The sequence below is a fragment of the Camelus bactrianus genome, chromosome 1 (assembly GCF_048773025.1).
Source record: "Camelus bactrianus isolate YW-2024 breed Bactrian camel chromosome 1, ASM4877302v1, whole genome shotgun sequence".
In the NCBI taxonomy this organism is placed as follows: domain Eukaryota; kingdom Metazoa; phylum Chordata; class Mammalia; order Artiodactyla; family Camelidae; genus Camelus; species Camelus bactrianus.
The window spans coordinates 15,313,583-15,333,103 of NC_133539.1; the positions used below are offsets into that span (position 1 = coordinate 15,313,583).

The 19,521-nt window shown below is 34.5% G+C and overlaps 1 non-coding gene across 1 annotated transcript; it reads right to left on the reverse strand.

Annotated features, from left to right (window-relative positions):
• Window positions 1-704: 704 nt before the first annotated feature.
• On the reverse strand, window positions 705-779 carry TRNAP-AGG (transfer RNA proline (anticodon AGG)). The gene has a single exon. It is a non-coding gene; the product is annotated as a tRNA-Pro (tRNA).
• Window positions 780-19,521: the final 18,742 nt, after the last annotated feature.

The following is a 19,521-nucleotide window of genomic DNA, read 5'->3' on the forward strand; positions in this document are numbered from 1 at the left end:
AAACTGACAACATAATGCCATTTGCAGCAACATGGATGTTCCTGGAGAATGTCATTCAAAGTGAAGTAAGCCAGAAAGAGAAAGAAAAATACCATATGAGATCACTCATATGTGGAATCAAAAAACAAACAAACAAACAAACAAAACATAAATACAAAACAGAAATAGACTCATAGACATAGAATACAAACTTGTGATTGCCAAGGGGGCAGGGGGTGGGAAGGGATAGACTAGGATTTCAAAATGTAGAATAGATAAACAAGGATTATACTGTATAGCACAGGGAAATATATACGAGATCTTATGGTAGCTCACAAAGAAAACAATGTGACAATGAATTATATATATGTTCATGTATAACTGAAAAATTATGCTCTACACTGAAACTTGACACAACATTGTAAAAGATTATAAATCAATAAAAAATGTTAAAAAATAAAAAAATAAAATTGGCATTTTCTTACACACATAAAATTATATAGTTTTATTTGTAATTTTACATACCAATGTACAGAAAGATTTTACCCTACAACTTGGGGGAAAATCTTATTTCTGACTCTATAAAAGGGAGACCATTTTAAAACTCTTTTAAAATTTTTTGATTCATCTTTTTTTGGGGGGAGGTAATTAGGTTATTCATTTTTTTATTATTTAATTATTTTATTTTGGCCAGCGGGGAGGTAATTAGGTTTATTTAATTTTAGAGGAGGTACTGGGGATATGAACCCAGGACCTCATGCACCCTAAGCATGTGCTCTACCACTTGAGCTATACCCTCCCCTCATTCATTGTTTTTAATGGAGGTGCTGGGGATTGAACTCAGGACCTCAGGCATGCGAGGCATGTACTCTACCACTGAGCTATACCCCACCCCTTAAAACTCTTTTATTATTCATGTTTCTCTGTAAGAGAAGTTTAGTGACCTACTCACATTCTTGTACCATTGTAGGAATCCTATTTCAAAGAAGTTCAGATCTTACGCAATTTACAATTACTAGAAATAAAACAATTAGACTTTATTTTAAGGCTTGATGATGTGATAACATCATTTTCTGAGATTAAACCACTTATGCAGAACAACCAAAAAGAATCATGTTTTTTTAACCTTTCTTTTGGAAACTGAATTTACAAAAACCCTAAGATGGCCCAGTAACTACCCTCTCTGTGTAGAAGATTTAGTCTCTTTAATCTTGGCCTCCTCTTCACAGGGAATTCGGATAAAGTGAACTACAAGCAATACTGGAGCTCTGATCGGTCCATCTGAACTTCTTATTGTAGCTCATTTATTTATACTTGAAATAAAGGTGTTTGAATTAGTCATGTAAGGAATGTATTTTTTTCTTTTAGTGCTTTCTATGAAATCAACTTGACTGAAATTTTGCATTTCAACAGAGCCTATAGTAAAAGTAAAATTTTAAATTTGCTAATCTTTGATTTTCTACCAATTTTAGATTTATGCATTATAATCATAACCTAACGATGCCATAGAAGTGATGCAGGGATGTGATGAAGGTTGAAATATAGGCTGAATTTATCACCCATCTTACCAAAAGCCAAAATAATTTCAGTAATGATCATTAACAACTAATGAAAATATGTTTAGTATTAATCTAATTTCTATCAGGTTTTATGATCAATATTATATATACATTTGTATTTGCTCTCCAAATAATAAAGGAAAAATAAAGTGCAATGTTAGCTTTTTCTTATTTAGACTGATAGAGAAAGAGTATCAGAGAAGTCATAACAATTTTTCTAAGGTTTTAAAGTCAGTAAGTAGGAAAGGAGTATTCTGGCCATATTCTTTATCACCATAGTGTCAGATTTTATATTCATAAAAATAGTGTTCCTTATTCTCTCAATTAATAGAAAGTCATCAGTGAATTCCAGAAACAAAGAATATATATTACTCATCTAAATGTATATATATTTGTGTGTATATATATCAATAATATATTATTATACTGTTAATTTAATATATTAAATTAATTATGATTAATATATATTAATCATTAAAGTAAAAGAAGTGATTTTGAAAGGAGAGAGAGAACAGGTCCTAAGGAGAAAAACAAGGCAGGGAATTGGGTTAAGGAGAGTCCAGCTTGGAATGGGGACTTGTATTTTGAGAAGAGTGGACCAGAGCAGCCTCATAGAAAAGGTGTCCTTGTGAATAAAGTCTCATGGCACTGGGGGTAGAGGAAGAAGAGATCTGAGGGACAGGAACTTCCAATGCAAAATCCCTAAATGAGCAAGATCCCTGGAGCGTTTGAGGAGCAGCAAGAAAGCCAATGTGGATGATGAGTAAGAAACAAGAACTGGAGAGTGGAAGACAAAATCAGAAAGGGAAGGAGGGGCAGGCATTTACTGATAAGCTTTTGTAAGTTATTATTCAATTCTTGGCTTTTATTTGGAATGAAATGGGAAGCCATTGGGAAGATTTGAAAAGTGGAATTATATGATGTAATTTATATCTTAACACATCACTTAACAGCTGTACTGCAAATAAGCTAGGAGATGCAGGTTGGAGCAAAATAGAGCAGTAATTCAGCTTAAAAAAAAGATATTGTCCAGTTGAGAAATGTCAATGTCTTAGATCAGGGTAGAAGCAGAGAAGACGGAAAGGTTGTTCTGAAGATGAGCTGATGCTACTTGTAAGCAGATGGTACCTGGGATGTGACAGAAAGGGTTCTGCAGGTGAGAAGGGATGGAGTCTAGTGCGCAGGTGGAGGGTTTGGAGCTAGATAGGTGCTCCCTTAGGGGTAAAAGTTTGTGGAAGTTCTCTTCTGATTGCTTCATTTCTCTAGGTGAACTAAAAGGTCACCAGCTCAGTGTGAAGGCGGGTTAAGAAGTTTTAGAAGTTTAAGGAGAGAGAAGACATGAGATTATCATCTGGGAGAGTGAAAGAGTAAATAAGCCAGGGGTCTATGGCGTGATAACTTGACAGAAATAAGGGGCACTTTGAAATTAGGAATCATGAATTTCATATGAGACCAGACAACACAATTTTGTATTTGATTCCAGCCACACTGAGATGCAATTGCAGGTGTGAGGTATTTGGAGAGCTGAATTTAACCAGGGTTGGGATTTTGCCAAAGTACTGATTATGGGAAAGAGGGACAAGGCAGTTGCAAAGTACATGCAAAGTAATGTTTTAGTTGACTGTGGAATTTAGGCTGAGTAAGAAGGGAAGTGAGAACATTCAATAGAGTAACCATATAATTTATTGTCCAAACTGAAGCACTATTAATTATTACGCTGAGTTTAACAGGTCTAAACCAAAACTATTCTACACAAACCAGAGCACATTGTCACTCTAACGTGAGGGGACATGGGACAAAGAAAAGGCTTGAAGAAGAAAAGGATGAAGGGCTTGTGAGTCTACTTAGGGTCAAAGGTTTGTTGGAGTCAGGGTACTGGAAGGAGGGTGCTAGAAAGGTAGGACGCGAGGGCCAAAAGGTCGTACACTTAAAATTGATAGTATTGAAAGTTTGCCATTGCTGCTAACAATAAAATCATGACTATGTGAGTGGGTGGCCGAGGTAAGTGAAGGACAAGATAACTGGAAAGGAAGTCAGAAACAGAGAGGCTCATCTACACAGATGGTATTTACAAAAATTATGAGAGGAGTATTTTGGAGAGAGTGATAAATATACCTGGGGGCTAATATCTTCAGGGAATAGAGTGGTTTGTCCTGGGATCAGTAGATACGTGCCAAGGAAGAGTAGATAGTGTTATAATTTGAAGATTTGAAATTTAAAGCTGGGGAATTTAGGGAGGAGAAAGTAAGAATTGTCTCAATGAAGCAAAAGAAGACAAGAGAACACCTACTTCATCTCTGGGCCTCTGATACCAAGTTTGTTGGAGCCGTACAGCTGTCACATGACACCACAAGAGGAGGAATTATGTAAAAGTTATGTAATTGGCAAGGAGCCAGGTTTCAGGGCAGGAAGATAAAGAAAACTTTCACAAGAAGGTTGAGGATATAAGACATTTGGCTGTGTCATCAAAACCATGGGAAGGATAAAAATAATGCTGAAGGGGAGAAACAGAAGTGGGCAGTGGGAGACAGGTCCAGCAGAGGAACAAAATAGTGGTGTGCACTCTCTAGGGTGATCAGAAACAGGAGGATGAGATGGCTGATGCCTCAGCGATAAAGGTCATGATGAAGCTGAGCCTTTTATTCCTAAAGCAGATAATTGTCAGTTCTTAACTGTTGGGTGGAGGGGGGCGTGTTTCAGGAAAACGAAGCACACTGATAGTGACTTGGGGATGGCACAGGGCAGTCCTCTTCAGAAGGCCTGAAGGCCCTCTGTTCTTACAAACATATGGCCCCAACACCACCCGAGTATGTGAACTGGTCTATGATTTCAAAAAGCCATTTCAACTTTGTGTACTTTTTTTTTTTTTTTGCAATTTTGACCAATTAATATATTAGGCTCAAGTGTATTCATGTTAACAGATTGAGAAATGAAGTCCTTTCAGGTGACATTTTTATGTAAAATTCAATTTTATTCAACTTAAAGTTTAAAGCCAAATTTTTCTGCAAAAACACATCTCTGAATTTATAGTAGTGTCCCTTGGTAAAAATTACATAGAAAAACATTATACGTTGCCATATAGGTAGAAGCATATACTTTGCAGTAACAGTCTATTTTGTTTTATTTTGTATTGTATTTTAAGGAGCCTTTAAAGCCCTTATTTTTTTTTTTAATGTTAGAAAATAATGAGAAAGTTTTTACTTTGGCCAATAGTTACCTATTTAAATACTTTAGTAGAGGTAATACTATTGGAAAACATTTTAATTAATATATATGAATAATTATTAATTAGCATATACCACTGCATAATAAATTAAATTTCTTAATTAAAAACTCTACCAGCACTTAATAGCTTGTTACTTATTTTAGCATATTGAAAGCTATTTAGACTGAAACCCTAACTCAACAAGAACACAAATATTTGGATGACTAATAACAGCAAAGGAAAAATTCAGTTTGGGTACCTCTGGTTTTTTTTATTTAGACAAACAGAATGACAAAAATAAATGTCAGTCTGTGTAAATGTATGGTTACTAACTCATTTATAGTTACCCTTCAAAATAACTGATTTTTTATCTCTCAAGGGGGACAAAAAACAACACGTTCCAAGTTATATAACTCAACAAAACAAAATAAAGTTCACATATTTCCATACAAGGAGAACAAATGAATCCATACACTTGGCTGGGCAGTGTCTTCTCTGGTCAACGGCTGACACCAGTGATTCTCTGTTCCTATGGTTTTCCCTTTGATGTTGTTTACTCTTGGCCCTCCACGTACCATGTTTTTTCTACCTTTACTGCTTTCATAGATCTTGCCAATACTGCTTTCATAGATCTTGCCAATAACTTAAGGATTGTTCTGCCAGCACGCAGTTACAAAATTAAGGTGGTAGTGTAATATCTGTCTCAATAAAAATGAATATGAATATAAATTGGTCACAAATAAAGGCATTCCTCCTGCACTGTGAAGTACAAACTACCTACCCTAACTAGGTAAGTGGAGGCTTATTCCAAAGTGTTCCTAAATGAGTATGTGCTTTTTAAAGTATGTGTTTTATTACCCTTTGAAGAGTAGAAGGATCTTAGACACTGTCTTAGTAGGAATGCCAACAGGAATTGCTTGTGGCTAAGGCACTCCTTCCCACACAAGCCCCAAAGGGCAGCTGTCTTCATAACAGGTTAACACATCCCTAAAAATGTTACCTTTCCCTGAATGGCCAACATGAAGTTTAAAAAGAGTCAGAGTAGGATGTGGGAAGGCAATGGTATCCAAAAAAAAAAAAAAAAAAAAAAATTCATGTAAACAGCTTCGACTCTCCACCTAATTTCAAATGCTAGGCTTTGTCTACTGCTTCTTTCCTAATCTTCAACAGAGAAAATAAAAACTGACCATCAGTGGAGTTCTTTCAGTAAGTTATTAAAAAAACTCCCCTCCTCTAGTACTTCAGATTTGACAAGTGCATTATTGTTTTATGCACATTTTATAGATACAGCATCAAAGATCTATCTATTTCAGAGGAAGTAGATTTTGTTGTAGAAATTCATTATGGAAGCTATTTTAAAATGAGTTCACCCTTCATCCTTGGCTTGTGTGTTGGGAAGGTGTTTCTGCTGGACTAGATCTCCTGAGGGGTCCTCAGGAGTAAGCTCCCCATCCTATTTTAGGATTACCTCCCTGTAGAAACACATGAAGTTAAGAGAATACATAGTCCCAACAGTTGGCATGGTCATTATCTTTGAGGCAAGATTCAGCAGCTAAACCTTTTACTATTTTTTAAGGTTCTCAGACCTCTAGTCTTAAGTTAGGTGTGAATGTTCCTAAATCTCCACTGAATTTACTAAGATTCTTAATTTAAAATTATTGAAGTGGGTAAGCCGCTGGTGAAACAAGTCTTGTTACCCATAACTTAATCATGTGAAACCTTTGAGTTAGGTTCTGGCAACTGGTACCTTTGAAATGGAAACTTCTCATGAACCCACCCAGGTTTCTTAGTTAGGTACACTATCCCTTCCATAATCTGCCCCTACAAACACATACACACACACACACACACACACACACACTCTCTCTCTCTCTTTTTCTCTCAGTAAATGTTCCAGCCACAGCTTACATTTCTCTAATTGCATATGTCAAAAAAGAGTCTCTTTCATGAATTAGTTGAATCAGAGTATAAAGAGGAAATGTCTGAGCTGTTGACTTTGGCTCATGCATTTTTACCAGCCTTTAAAATTAAGGTCACTGTTACTGATTGTATTGGTCTGTGAGAGCTGCTGTAACAAGTACCACAAACTAGGTAGCTTAAACACCAGAAATGTATTGCCTCAGAGCTCCAGAGTCTAGACGCCCAAAATCAAGATGCCGGCAGGGTTGGTTCCTTCCAAAGCTGTGAGGAACAGTATATTCCATGACTCTGCCTTGGTTTCTGGTGGTTGGTCAGTGCATCTCTCATCTTCACATGGAGTGCTTCCTGTATGCTTGACCATGTTCAAACTTCCCCTTTCTGGAAGACCATCAGTCATACTGGATTAGGGATGCACCCTACTCCAATAAAACCTCATTTAAAATAATTACATCTGCATTAGTCCTATTTCTAAAAAAGCTGACATTCTGAAATACTGGGGTTAGGACTTCAGCATATAAATGTAGGGGGGACAAAATTCAATCCATAAAACTGAGCAATGTGTCCTTGGAGGTTAACAACTCCTTGATTCATTATTTGATAGTGTTTCTATTCCCTCAAATCCAAGTTTCTTCCTTCCTGTTATTTATCTTTTTGAATACATAGAGCTCCAATGCATTTTCATTTTCTTCTTGAAATCAGAACTGTCATTCATTTTTTTTATTCAATAAGCATTATTTTTTAAGCAAATATTATCTTCTAGGCACAAGGGACAAAATGTAAAATAAATACTAAAAGTCTCCAGCCCTGATGGACTTAAAGTCAAATTAGATGGAAATGGTCAAAAGAAAATAGAAAAGTTTATAATTATGAAATTTTAGATATTAAAGGAATTAAACTATGCTTCATCTAGGTACAGAACATTAGGAAGAAGCCAAAAACTTGTTTACTCTTTTTTTCATAAGTTTCCGAAACCCTAATTTTTATGTTTAATTATCAATTTAGGGGACAATCTGACATTCTAAAGAGATTAGTTCCTAGCAAGAGGAAACAGACTCCACTACACAAAATAGTATATTTTGAAGGCTCACCGAGCTTTTATGGGCCAGTAGTCACAGACAGATTTTTCTTGCTTAGATTATATCCTTAAGACTTGGAGCAAATACTACTCAGTAATAAGAATGGAGAAGATTCACTCTAGAAATCATTTTTCATTTATGCTTTGTTCTTTGTCGCAAGCAATTTAAGCAAACCATTCTTCAAGAGTGACACTGGGATGAAATTCAAATGAACCACAGAGAGGATGGAAATCATGCAAATGAGGAGGAAGGGGAGGAGCCCATTAAGTACTAAAAATAGCAATAAGGATACAGAGAAGTTAGACAAGACTGGATTTTCTGGCTTCACGGTGACTGTGGCCCCATATGAACAGAAAGACCCAATTCTTAAAGCAAGAGTAAGTAGCTTAATATCATTGCTTACCATGTATGATTAAGAAACACCTATATGAAAGATATGTGTCTTTTGAATTTTTTGCTGTTGTTTACAATAAAATACCTGACATCTTTTAACAAGTTAACTGCAAAAGAAATGTTTCATTCTTTAAGAAAGATCTGAGAGGGCCCAAATGTCTCACTTCAGTAGTACTGGTGGTTCTAATACAAGGGTTATCTTTCTAATTTTTAAGAGGGCCTGATGCAATGAGGGGTATTCCAGGACACAGAGCTGAGAGTCTACAGCAACCTAGGCTCGGAGCAATTAAGAGATGTTTGTCCTCAATTTGAAAGGAAGACAAAGTCACTAATGTTGGGAAAAGAATGGAGCCATAGCTTAACTTAACTAGGCATTGTCATGTTGCCCTGCAAAATGGGTACAGCAGTCTTCACTTTGACCAGAATACATGAAGGTTCCTTTAATTCCATGTGTTTGGGGACAGATGGATAATTCTGACCAATTAATTATGAGTAGAAGTGCCATATGTCATGTCTTTGCTGTTGCAAAGCCCATCCCTCCATCCCAACTCCATCCCCACCCCTACTTTCTGCCCAGAGAGCTCTCCTTTTCCCAGTAGTATGGTGATCAGCAATGTTTAATTGGTTGTGCTACATCAGCCTAGGTTTCTGAGTGCAGTGAACAGAGGACTGCTGTTGACACTATAATATACATGTATCGTGAGCAATAAATAAACCTTTGTGTTTTCAGCCACCAAGATCTTGGTGTTATTCATCTTCATAGATTTTACTAGTTTATACAGACAGATAAGATTCCATAACCATACCAACATTTGATATTAGCTGGATTTGTAATTTTTTCCGGTTTTAGATATGTAAATTTATATTCCATTATTATTTGAATGTGCATTTCTCTGACCAAATATTCTAATATTCTGTGTATCTTACATAATTTTAAGATTTTGTATTTCCTCTACAACTTTCCTGTTCAGATACTGCCCATTTAATATTGCTACCTTTATATATACCATTGATATTCATGAGTTTTATTCAAGTTTTTGGTTAACTCCTTTTCAGTTTTAGATATTGCAAATATTTTCTTCCATCTTTAACTTTGTTAACTTGTCTTTAACTTCATTGGTGGTATTCTTCTTGGAAAAGAAATCCTTAACTTTTATATCATCAAATTTTCAGTCATTTGCCATTGATATTTTATTTAAGAAATCCTTTCCAATTTCGAGGTCAAAAAGATAAATTCCTACTTTTTCTTCAAAAAACTTTATAGTTTTTTGCTTCCCATATTCAACTTTTCAATCAATCTAAAGTTTTATGTTCTTTCTTATGGGAGTAGTTTCCTCAACACCATAGTAAGTAATCTGTCTTTTTACCATTGATTTGTAGAGCCAGATTCTTATATACTAATTTTTCATATATTTGCAGTATGACTATTGATTCAAATTTGTAAAATACTTCCCCATGGGGATCTCACTTGGCAAGGGTATCTCCATCCTATGGATTTTTGCATTTTGTGACTGGCAATGCCCACTCACAAAAACTGAGAGGTATGCAAATGAATACAAACACATCCATCATTGTGTAACCAAGAGCACTTGTTGATAGCCAGCCACATTAGGTTAAATAATCAACTGAACACCAAAATTGCCTGAATCTTATATGTTTAGGGAATGGTAAAGATAAAATATTCTAAGAATAGAGTGTTGCTTTGGCTTCCTTAGAAGCAGACTCCAAGACAAGAATTCATATACAAATCTTCTAATTTTGGAGGTTAAAGGGCCCTTAGTAGGGAACTAGGAAAGTGAGACAAACAGAGAAGGTAGCTACCTTTGGTAGCTGCCACTATGGGAACTAGTGCTTAACTCCACTGGAAAAATTCTAGGATTGAACGTAAAACACAAGTTTTATGTTTATCATACATGAGGAGTGAGGAAGCTGGGGTATTTCCAAACAAAAATTACTGCTTGGGAGCTGTAGTCCTGGTCTTCAGTGGACAGAAAAGGAGCACCAGCATCAAGATAAAGCTCTCAGGCATAGATGCTGGCAGTTAGTAGGATGCAGCTACATCTTACGCACTGAGAGGAAAAGACAGTGGGAGGTTGGTGGACCACCAAGAGCAATTGCTCTCATGGTGAATGTAGATAATTACTGAATGGACTTATTTAGTAGAAAAGGAAATATAGAAATTTAGAGCAGGGTTTTTCAAGCTTAGTTACTAAATGGACCCTTTTGGAATGCTGATAAAAACCCTGCAGAGTGGGTATTGTTAATATTCTTATTTTACACATGAAAATACTAAGGTATGGGGGTTGGGGAAATTTCCCAAGATTTCAGAGTCAGGTTAAGTTTTTGCTTTTTTTTTCAGGAATTCAAGTCACTGGGATATTGAGACTCTAGATATAAATGTTTCACTATTTGTCTTGATTTCCCTATTGCCTTTGGAAAATGGTCTGTGGAAAAAATATATGTGTCAATAATGAAAGTAATTTGTTTTTACAAGTGAAAGAAACAAATAGGTAAGATGTGAAATCCAATGTTGAATTATTTTATGGTTGAAATGTAATAACACAAACAGGAAACATTATCCAAGCAGTGAGTGGACCTCATATTTAATGTTCTCTCTTATTATTTCCTCAAACTGGCCACAATGAAAATAGTGCTGCAAAGTTCTGCCCTGAGAGGATATTTGCCACACTCTGTCCTTAAAATCACCCACATCAACTCTTGGTTTTTGACTTTTCTAATTTAAACATAATGACAGATGCTACAATGTCTTTGGAATCCTATTTTTCCCCCACTCTAATGTTTACTTACAATAATTCACTGTTCTTTCTTTAAAAGAATAAGATAGTGTGACAGACTATCACCTCGTCCATGCTGCTTGATATTCTATTTTGAATCCACTGCGAGCCTGCTTACAAAATAGCCCATGTTAGACAGTCTTGGCTTTTCTCCACCTGTACTTTTTCTCCTGGATTGATGGTAGGTTCTGACATTCTTCTCTAGGACCTATTATTTTAAAAATAATGAAAGAAGACATGCATTATTATTAGTCATAAAAAATCTTTTTAAATTAAATAATCCAAAATTTCTTAGATTTAAAAAAATTTCTTCTAGAGAAGTGATGTTTAGTTGCCAACGTTTCATATATTTTTGTCTACACTCCAGGCTCCAAGCTTGAGCACCACTTTATGGCATCACCAGTGATACAATATACCCTTAATTTTATGTCTTTACATGTAGATGTGTGTGTAACAAGATATTTTTAAGTAGAGCATCTTATTACATTATCAAAAAATGTATTCTACATTGTAAACTTTTACAAAAAATAGAAATTTAGGTAACTATCCCTGAATCAAAGAAAACAAGTCATTGCTAGATGTACTAGTTGAAATCAGGACTGCTAACTCTAATATTAATGTAATACTCATATTCTTTCCAATAAGCCAGGTTTCAGAGCTATGTTTCCAAGTGAACCATGGAACACTATCAATTTAAAATCCAGCCTGAATATGCAATTTTGTGGAAATTCCATATAGTAAGTGATGATTAGTTTCAGGGTATTTGCTCCACAAATATGTCTGCCAAGTGAGCCATGAGATAACACTTAACAAAAATAAGATGTTTGTGTGATAATTACCACAAAGAATCTCCCTCAGTGATTCTTACTAATGAAGTAGAAACAGAAAAATGTGCCATAAAGTTTACCAGCTGGAAGAATATATTGAAAAATAGTCTGCTTTCAGAAAGTAAGTGGTGGTGAGAGTGAATTAAGGGACTACTATTTCTTGTTTATTGCAGTTATTTAGGTATTATTTTAAACCACACTCTGTTAGAATATGGGAAATATATGAAGAGTTAAAAGGCATTATCTATGGTATCAAGAAATACACAGAAACTCACACACACACACACAAACACAAGCACATATAATCACAGATGATGACTGAATAATTGGATGCAAATATGTTTTAGAAATTCAGAAGGGATATTTCTGGGGACCAGTAAATATTGGTGGTAATATAATAGATCCCAAGAATGAGATTTCCTGAGAAAGAAGAAGAAAAGAAATATGGATTCTTGATATTTCTTTCTAAAAAATTCATTTGTAAGTGATTGAGAGAGCTATGTTATCCTTAGCTAAGAAAAGATGACATAACAAATACAATATGCCATAACCATTATTTAATAAGAAGTCTTCATTTAAAGTTAAATGATCCCTGAAATTCAAGGACGGTATGCTGAGAGGGCCATAAAAAGCATAGCATCATCTGATTATATTGCAGAAGCCTGTCATTATGCCAAAGATTTGTGTTAAAAGGACAAGGTCATCATTTATGAGGTAGAAATGAATCATTCTAACCCATTTAAAGCTTATCTATAATTTTCAGATGGTATTACTTTATTAGCAATTAAAACTCCTCCAGTTTTTATTTGGATTTTTCTGTTTTTCAACAAGCAAAAAAAAAAAAGTGTTCTAATTAAAATAAAATGCATTGCTCAAGCTAACCAATATCATTTGTATTTTTGTTCTGGATATCTAAATCGGACAAGAGCAGAGTTTTTGAAACCAACATTGGCATTATTCTGGAGCCATGCATTATATATGATCTTTTATGTTTTGGGATTACTTTATTCTATATGCAAGTGACTTTCTAAATTTCTTTTTCTTATGTCAAAGCCTTTTTGCTTGGAAAGAAGAGTCAAGATGACAGTATAGGAAGATCTTAAACTCATCTCCCCCCATGGACACAACTAATTTATGACTACATATGGAATAATTCCTTCAGAAAGATACATGAAAACTAAATAAATGGAATCTCCACAGCAAAAGGTAAAAGAATAGCATCTGGAAAGTAGGAGGGGCAGAGAGGTGGGATCACCAAGGAAAACCCATACCTCATGTGTGGCAATCTACAATTGGGAGGAATCAAAAAAACTACACATCTTAAAAAAAAAAAAAAAACTACACATCTTTTTCATGAGAAGTAAAGGATTCAAGCTCTACATTAGGCGGTCCAGCCTCCAGATCTTGCACAGGAAAGACAAGCCCTCCAAACACCTCCCTTTGAAAACCAACAGGAAAACTATATAACTTCAGTAAACAGAAAATCCTCTCTTAAAGGGCTTGTGTACAGATTCACTCAAGCTGAAAACCACTGCAAGAACACCAGAGTGAAAAGCACATGAACCACAGGTGAAGAGGATCCACTTTCTAATCTTGAAGCTTCTGCCAGCAACCAAGAATTGTCTAACCAGCAAGATTAACATTCAGAACTGAAGGAGAAATCAAGAGTTCCCTAAATAACAAAAAGCTAAAGGAGTTCATTATCACTAAACCAGTCTTACAAGAAATATTAAAGGGACTTTTTAAAGCTGAAATGAAATGACAGTTAAAAAAAAAAAAAAACCCACCAAAATACAAGGGAAGAGAGAAGAGAAGAAGAAAGAACAGAGAGGAAGGAACTACAAAAACAACCAGAAAACAATGAAGAAAATGGTGATAAGTGCATAGCTAACAAAAATTACTCTAAGTAAATGGACAAATTTCTTCAAATAACATATGGTGGCTGAATGGATTAAAAAACAAGACCTGTCTATATGCTGCCTAAAAGAGCCTGGCTTTAGAAGAAAGGACACACACAGACTAAAAGTGAAAGTATAAAAAATATTTCATGTGAATGGAAATGAAAAGAAAGCAGGAGTAACTATACTATTATCAGACAAAATAGACTTCAAAACAAAAACTGTAATAAAAGACAAAGAAGGTCATTATATCATGATAAAGTAGTTGAACAAAAAGATATGACATTTATAAAATATATATGCACCAAATATATGAGCATCAAGATATTTAAAGCAAATATTAATAAACTTAACATGATAAATTGAAACCAATAAAATAAAAGTAGAGGACTTTAATATCTCACTTACATCAATAGGCAGATTATCCAGAGAGAAAATTAATAAGGAAACATTTGACTTAAATGATACATTAGATAGTATGACTTAATAGATATATACAGAATAGTCTACTTAAAAGCAGCAGGATACATATTCTCAAGAATATTTGGAATGTTCTTCAGGATAAATCACATGTTAGGAAGTCATATTATATCATATCAATCATCTTCTAACAACAATGGCATAGAACAAGAAATCAAACCCAAGGAAGAACATGGAAAAAACTACAAAAATGATAGAGATTAAACAACATTCTACTTAACAACCAATGGGTCATAGAAGAAATCAAAGTAGAAATCAAAATATACCTAAAGACAAATAAAAAAAGGAATGTGACATACTAAATTATATGGGATTCAGCAAAAGAAGTTTAAAGAGGGATGTTTACAGCAATACAAGCCTACCTCTATAAATAAAAAAGATCTCAAATAAATGATCTAACTTTACACCCAGAGGAATTAGAAGGAAGAATAAATGAACCCCAAAATTGGTAGAAAGAAGAAAATAATTAAGATCAAAGTGGAAATAAATAAAATAGAGACTAAAACAAAATAGAAAAGATCAATGAGACTAAGAGCTAATTTGTAGAAAAGATAAACAAAATTGGCAAATCTTTAGCTAGACTAACCAAGAGAAAAAGAGAGAAGACTCAAATAATAAAACCAGAGGTGAAAAAGAAGTTACAACTGATATCACAGAAATACAAAGCATAAAAGACACTAGTATAAATAATTATATGTCAATGAACTGAACAACCTAGGAGAAATGGGTAAATCTCTAGAAACACATAATCTTCCAGGACTGAATAAGGAAGAAATAGACAATCTGATCAGACTGTAACAAGTAATAAAATTGAATCAGTAATCAAAAAACTCCCAACAAACAAAAGTCCAGGACCAGATGGCTTCACAGGGGAATTCTACCAAACATTTAAAGAAGAGTTAGTATCTATCCTTCTCAAATATTCAAAACAAACAAAAAAAAAAAAACTGAGAAGAAAGAAACACTCCAAACTCATTCTGTGAGGCCAATATTACCCTGATATCAAAATCAGACCGATACTACCAAAAACAAAATTACAGGCCAGTATCCTTGATGAGCATAGATTTATTCCATGTGCTTTATTCCAGGACTTCAAGGATGGTTCAATATCAACAAATCAATCAATGTGATACATAACATTAACAAAATGAAAGATAAAAACACAGTCATCTCAGTAGATGCAGAAAAATAATTTGACAAAATCCAACATTCATTTCTGATTAAAAAAACTCAACAAAGTGGGTATAGAGGGAAAATAACTCAACATACTAAAGGCAAACCCACAGGCAATGTGAAAAGCTCAAAGCTTTTCCTCTAAGATCCTCTAAGATCAGGAAAAAGACAAAAATTCCCACTGTCATTACTTGTATTCAACATAGTATTGAAGTCCTAGTCACAGCAATTAAGCAAGAAAAAGAAATAAAACTATCCAAATCAGAAAGGAAGAAGAAAAACTGCCACTATTTGCAGATGACATGATACTATATAGAGAAAACTCTAAAGATTTCACAAAAAAAACTGTTAAAACTAATAAATAAATTCAATAAAGTTGCAAGATACAAAATCAGTATCAGAAATCTGTGGTGTTTCTCGACACTACAGCGAACTATCATAAAGAGAAATCAAGGAAACAATCCATTTGCACTTGCATCAAAAAGAATACAATCCCTAGGAATAAATTTAACTAGGGAGGTGAAAGCCCTGAACACTAAAAACTATAAGATACTGATGAAAAAAATTAGAGCAGACACAAATGAAAAGATAACCCATGTTCACAGTTTGAAAAAAATTAATGTTAAAATGTCTATACTACCAAAAGCAATCTACACATTCAATGCAAATCCTATCAAAACATCAAGGGCATATTTGACAGAACTAGAACAAATAATTATAAAATTTATGTGGAACTGCAAAAGATTTTGTATAGCCAAAACAATCTTCAGAAAGGACAAAGCTGAATGTATCACTCTTTCTGATTTCAAACTATACTATCATAATTAAAACAGGATGGTATTGGCACAAAAAAAAGACATTTAGATCAATGGTGCAGAATTGAAAAAACAGAAATAAATCCACCCATGTATGGACAACTAATTTATGACAAAGGAGCAAAGAATATACAGTGAAGAAAGCATAGCCTGTTCAATAAATGGTGTTGGGAAAATTGGACAGTCACATGCAAAATAATGGAACTAGAGCACTATCTTACACAATGCACAAAAATTAATTCAGAATGGATTAAAGACTTACATATAAGACCTGAAACCATAAAATTCCTAGAAGAAAACATAGGCAGTAACTTCATTGATATCAGTTACGGCAACATTTTTTGGGTGTCTAACTCTAAAGTCAAAGGAAATAAAAGCAAATATAAGTAAATGGGACTACATCAAACTAAAAAGCTTCTTCACAGTGAAGAAAACCATCATCAAAATGAAAAGATAACCTCTGAAATGGAAAATGATATTCTCAAATCATATATCCTACAAGGGGTTAAAATCCAAAATACATAAAGAACTCATACAACTCAATATCAAAAAAACGGAAAATCCAATTATAAATAGACAAATGACATGAGTAAATATTTTTCCAAAGAAGACACACAGGTGGCCAACAAAGCACATGAAAAGATGTCCAACATCACTAATTATTAAGGAAATGCAAATTAAAACCATAATGAGATATCACCTCACAGTTGTTAGAATGGCTATTATCAAAAAAAGAAGTTACAAATGCTGAAGAAAATGTAGAGAAAATGAATCCCTTGTACATTCTGGGGATTATATATTGGTGCAGCTATGAAGATTCCTCAAAAATTGAGAATAGAACTACCATATAACCCAGCTATTCCTCATATAGGTATTTATCTGAAGAACATAAAAGCACTGATTCAAAAGAGATATGCACCCCTATGTTCACTGAAGCATTATTTACAGTAGCCAAGACATAGGAACAACCTATGTGTCCATCAATGGATGAATGGATAAAGAAGATATGGTATATATACACAATGGAATACAACTCAGCCATATAAAAGAATAAATTCTGCCATTTGTGACAACCTAGATGGACCTTGAAGGTATAATGCTAAGTGAAATAAGTCAGGTGGTGAAAGATAAATGCTGTATCTTTTGACTTATATATGGAATCTAAAAAAAAAAATCAAATGAACAAACAAAATCAAATGAAAACAAACTCATAGAAACAGAGAACAGATTAGTGGTTACCAGAAGGGAAGTTCCTTGGCTCATTTTTTTAAAATTGGGTTGTTTTCTTATTATTAAATTTTAACAGTTCTTTGTATATTTTGGACATAGTCCTCTATCAACTATGCCTTTTGGAAATATTTTCTCCCAGTCTGTGGCTTGTCCTTTTATCCTCTTGACAGTGTATTTTACAGAGCAGAAATTTTAAATTTTAAAGAACTTCAGCTTATTAATTCTTTCTTTCATGGATCTTGCCATTGGTATTGTATCTGAAAAGTTACCATCAAACCAAAAAACTTTTACAGATTTTCTCCTAGGGCACACTCTTACCTTGGGACCCAGCAATCATGTTCCTTAGTATTCATGAAAAAAAAGTTGAGGATATACCCTCTAAAAAAAAAAAAACCTGCACATGGATGTTGATAGCAGCTTTATTCGTAATTACCAAAACTTGCAAGCAAGCAAGATGTCGTTCAGTAAGTGAATGGTTTAACAAACTGTGATACATCCAGACATTGAGATATTATTCAGTACTAAAAAGAAATATAGACAAAATACATTTGTGTATGTGGATATCCAAACAAAAGATCCAAAGGAAATCAGGGTAAATTATGCACACTTGTGTCCAGGCTGACAAGTGGGATTGAAGACTGAAGTTTTGGAGAGGTGGGAATTTAGATGGCCCTCAAGATCTTCATTTCTTCTTTTCACAGCCCCACTCCTTGAATATGAGCTGGAACTCTGACTTGCTTTTAAAGAATAAAATAAGGCAAAGGGGAAGGGATGTTCCTACTATGATTATTTTACATTACTTACAGCTCTTCACCAGATGACTCACTCTAGAGACTCCCTCTCTCCACTTCTCCTTCCTCCCTCCCCCCACCCCTACTTTATGCTGGTTTTGGAGAAGCTGGCTGCCATTAATCTTACAACTGCAAAGAAATGAATTCTACCAGAAAACTGAGAGAGCTTAAACTCATATTGTTTCCCAACAGTCCAGCCTCTGATAAGACCACAGTTCCAGCCAATACCTGGATTGCAGTCTGCTGAGTTTCTGAATCAAGAGAACCCAGCAAGGCTGTGTGGCACTCCAGAAACTGCGAGAAATAAACAGGGGTTGTTTTAAGTGTGTGGCAATTTGTTACACAGTATAGAAAACTAATACACTTTACTTTTTTACTCTACAGATGTATGATTTGCGTTATTACTTGGAAAATATAAATAAATGAAGCAATGGAACCTACAATAAAAACCACATTGTCCTTACAGAATTGACATATCCCCATACTCTTAAGAAGCCTTGCCATTCCCATATGTGTTAAAGGGCAACAGCAAATACATCGGAGCCTCAGGGAATTCTGCTATAACTAAGAACAAGGTTCCTGCCTTCACAATAGCAACCTACCACATGGTTTAGGGAAAAATTAAGGAAAAAAAAACCCAAAAAATAAAAAAAAAACCCTACATTCTTCAACTCAGAGGGAAAACTTAAAGTGGGGAAAAAGAGAACACTTTTTCTCACAGTAGAATAGCAACTAATAAATTTAGTAGAAACGGTGGAACTTGGAAGTTACTATTTGGCCATCACAGGAATAACAAATAATTAATCCAAGAAACATCAACAGATGCTAACACTGTGGATGAAAGCTTGATGAAGAATGGAATATTTATAGTCTCAAAGTACCCCACCCCACCACATACACACAGATAAAATGTTTAATTACAAAGAGGAAAAGAGTAACTTTAAAATAAACTAACATAAGAGTAATCAAATTTAACATAACTAGTAATGAAATGAATTGAGATATGTAGCTTCTGATAGGGCATTGCGAGAACAAATTATACTTTCTGTGAAATTCTTGCCAAAAATGGAAAATCTGAGTCTAATCATGAAAAAAAAATCAGAAAAACCCAAATGGGGGGAGTAGGGGCAAAACAAGCAAAAATTTTCTGTAATCTTTAAATGTGCCAAGGTCATGAAAGTCAGGGGAAGACTGGACTACTCTTTCAGATTAAAGGAGATTAAAAAGACATGACAGCTAAACAGAATGCATGATCCTGAAATGATCCCTTTTGCTATAAAGGACATTATAGGACAAATGAAGAAGCTTGAATGAGATCTGAGGATTAGACGGTAGCCATGTATTAGTGTTAATTTCTAATTTTGATGACCATGTTGTGGT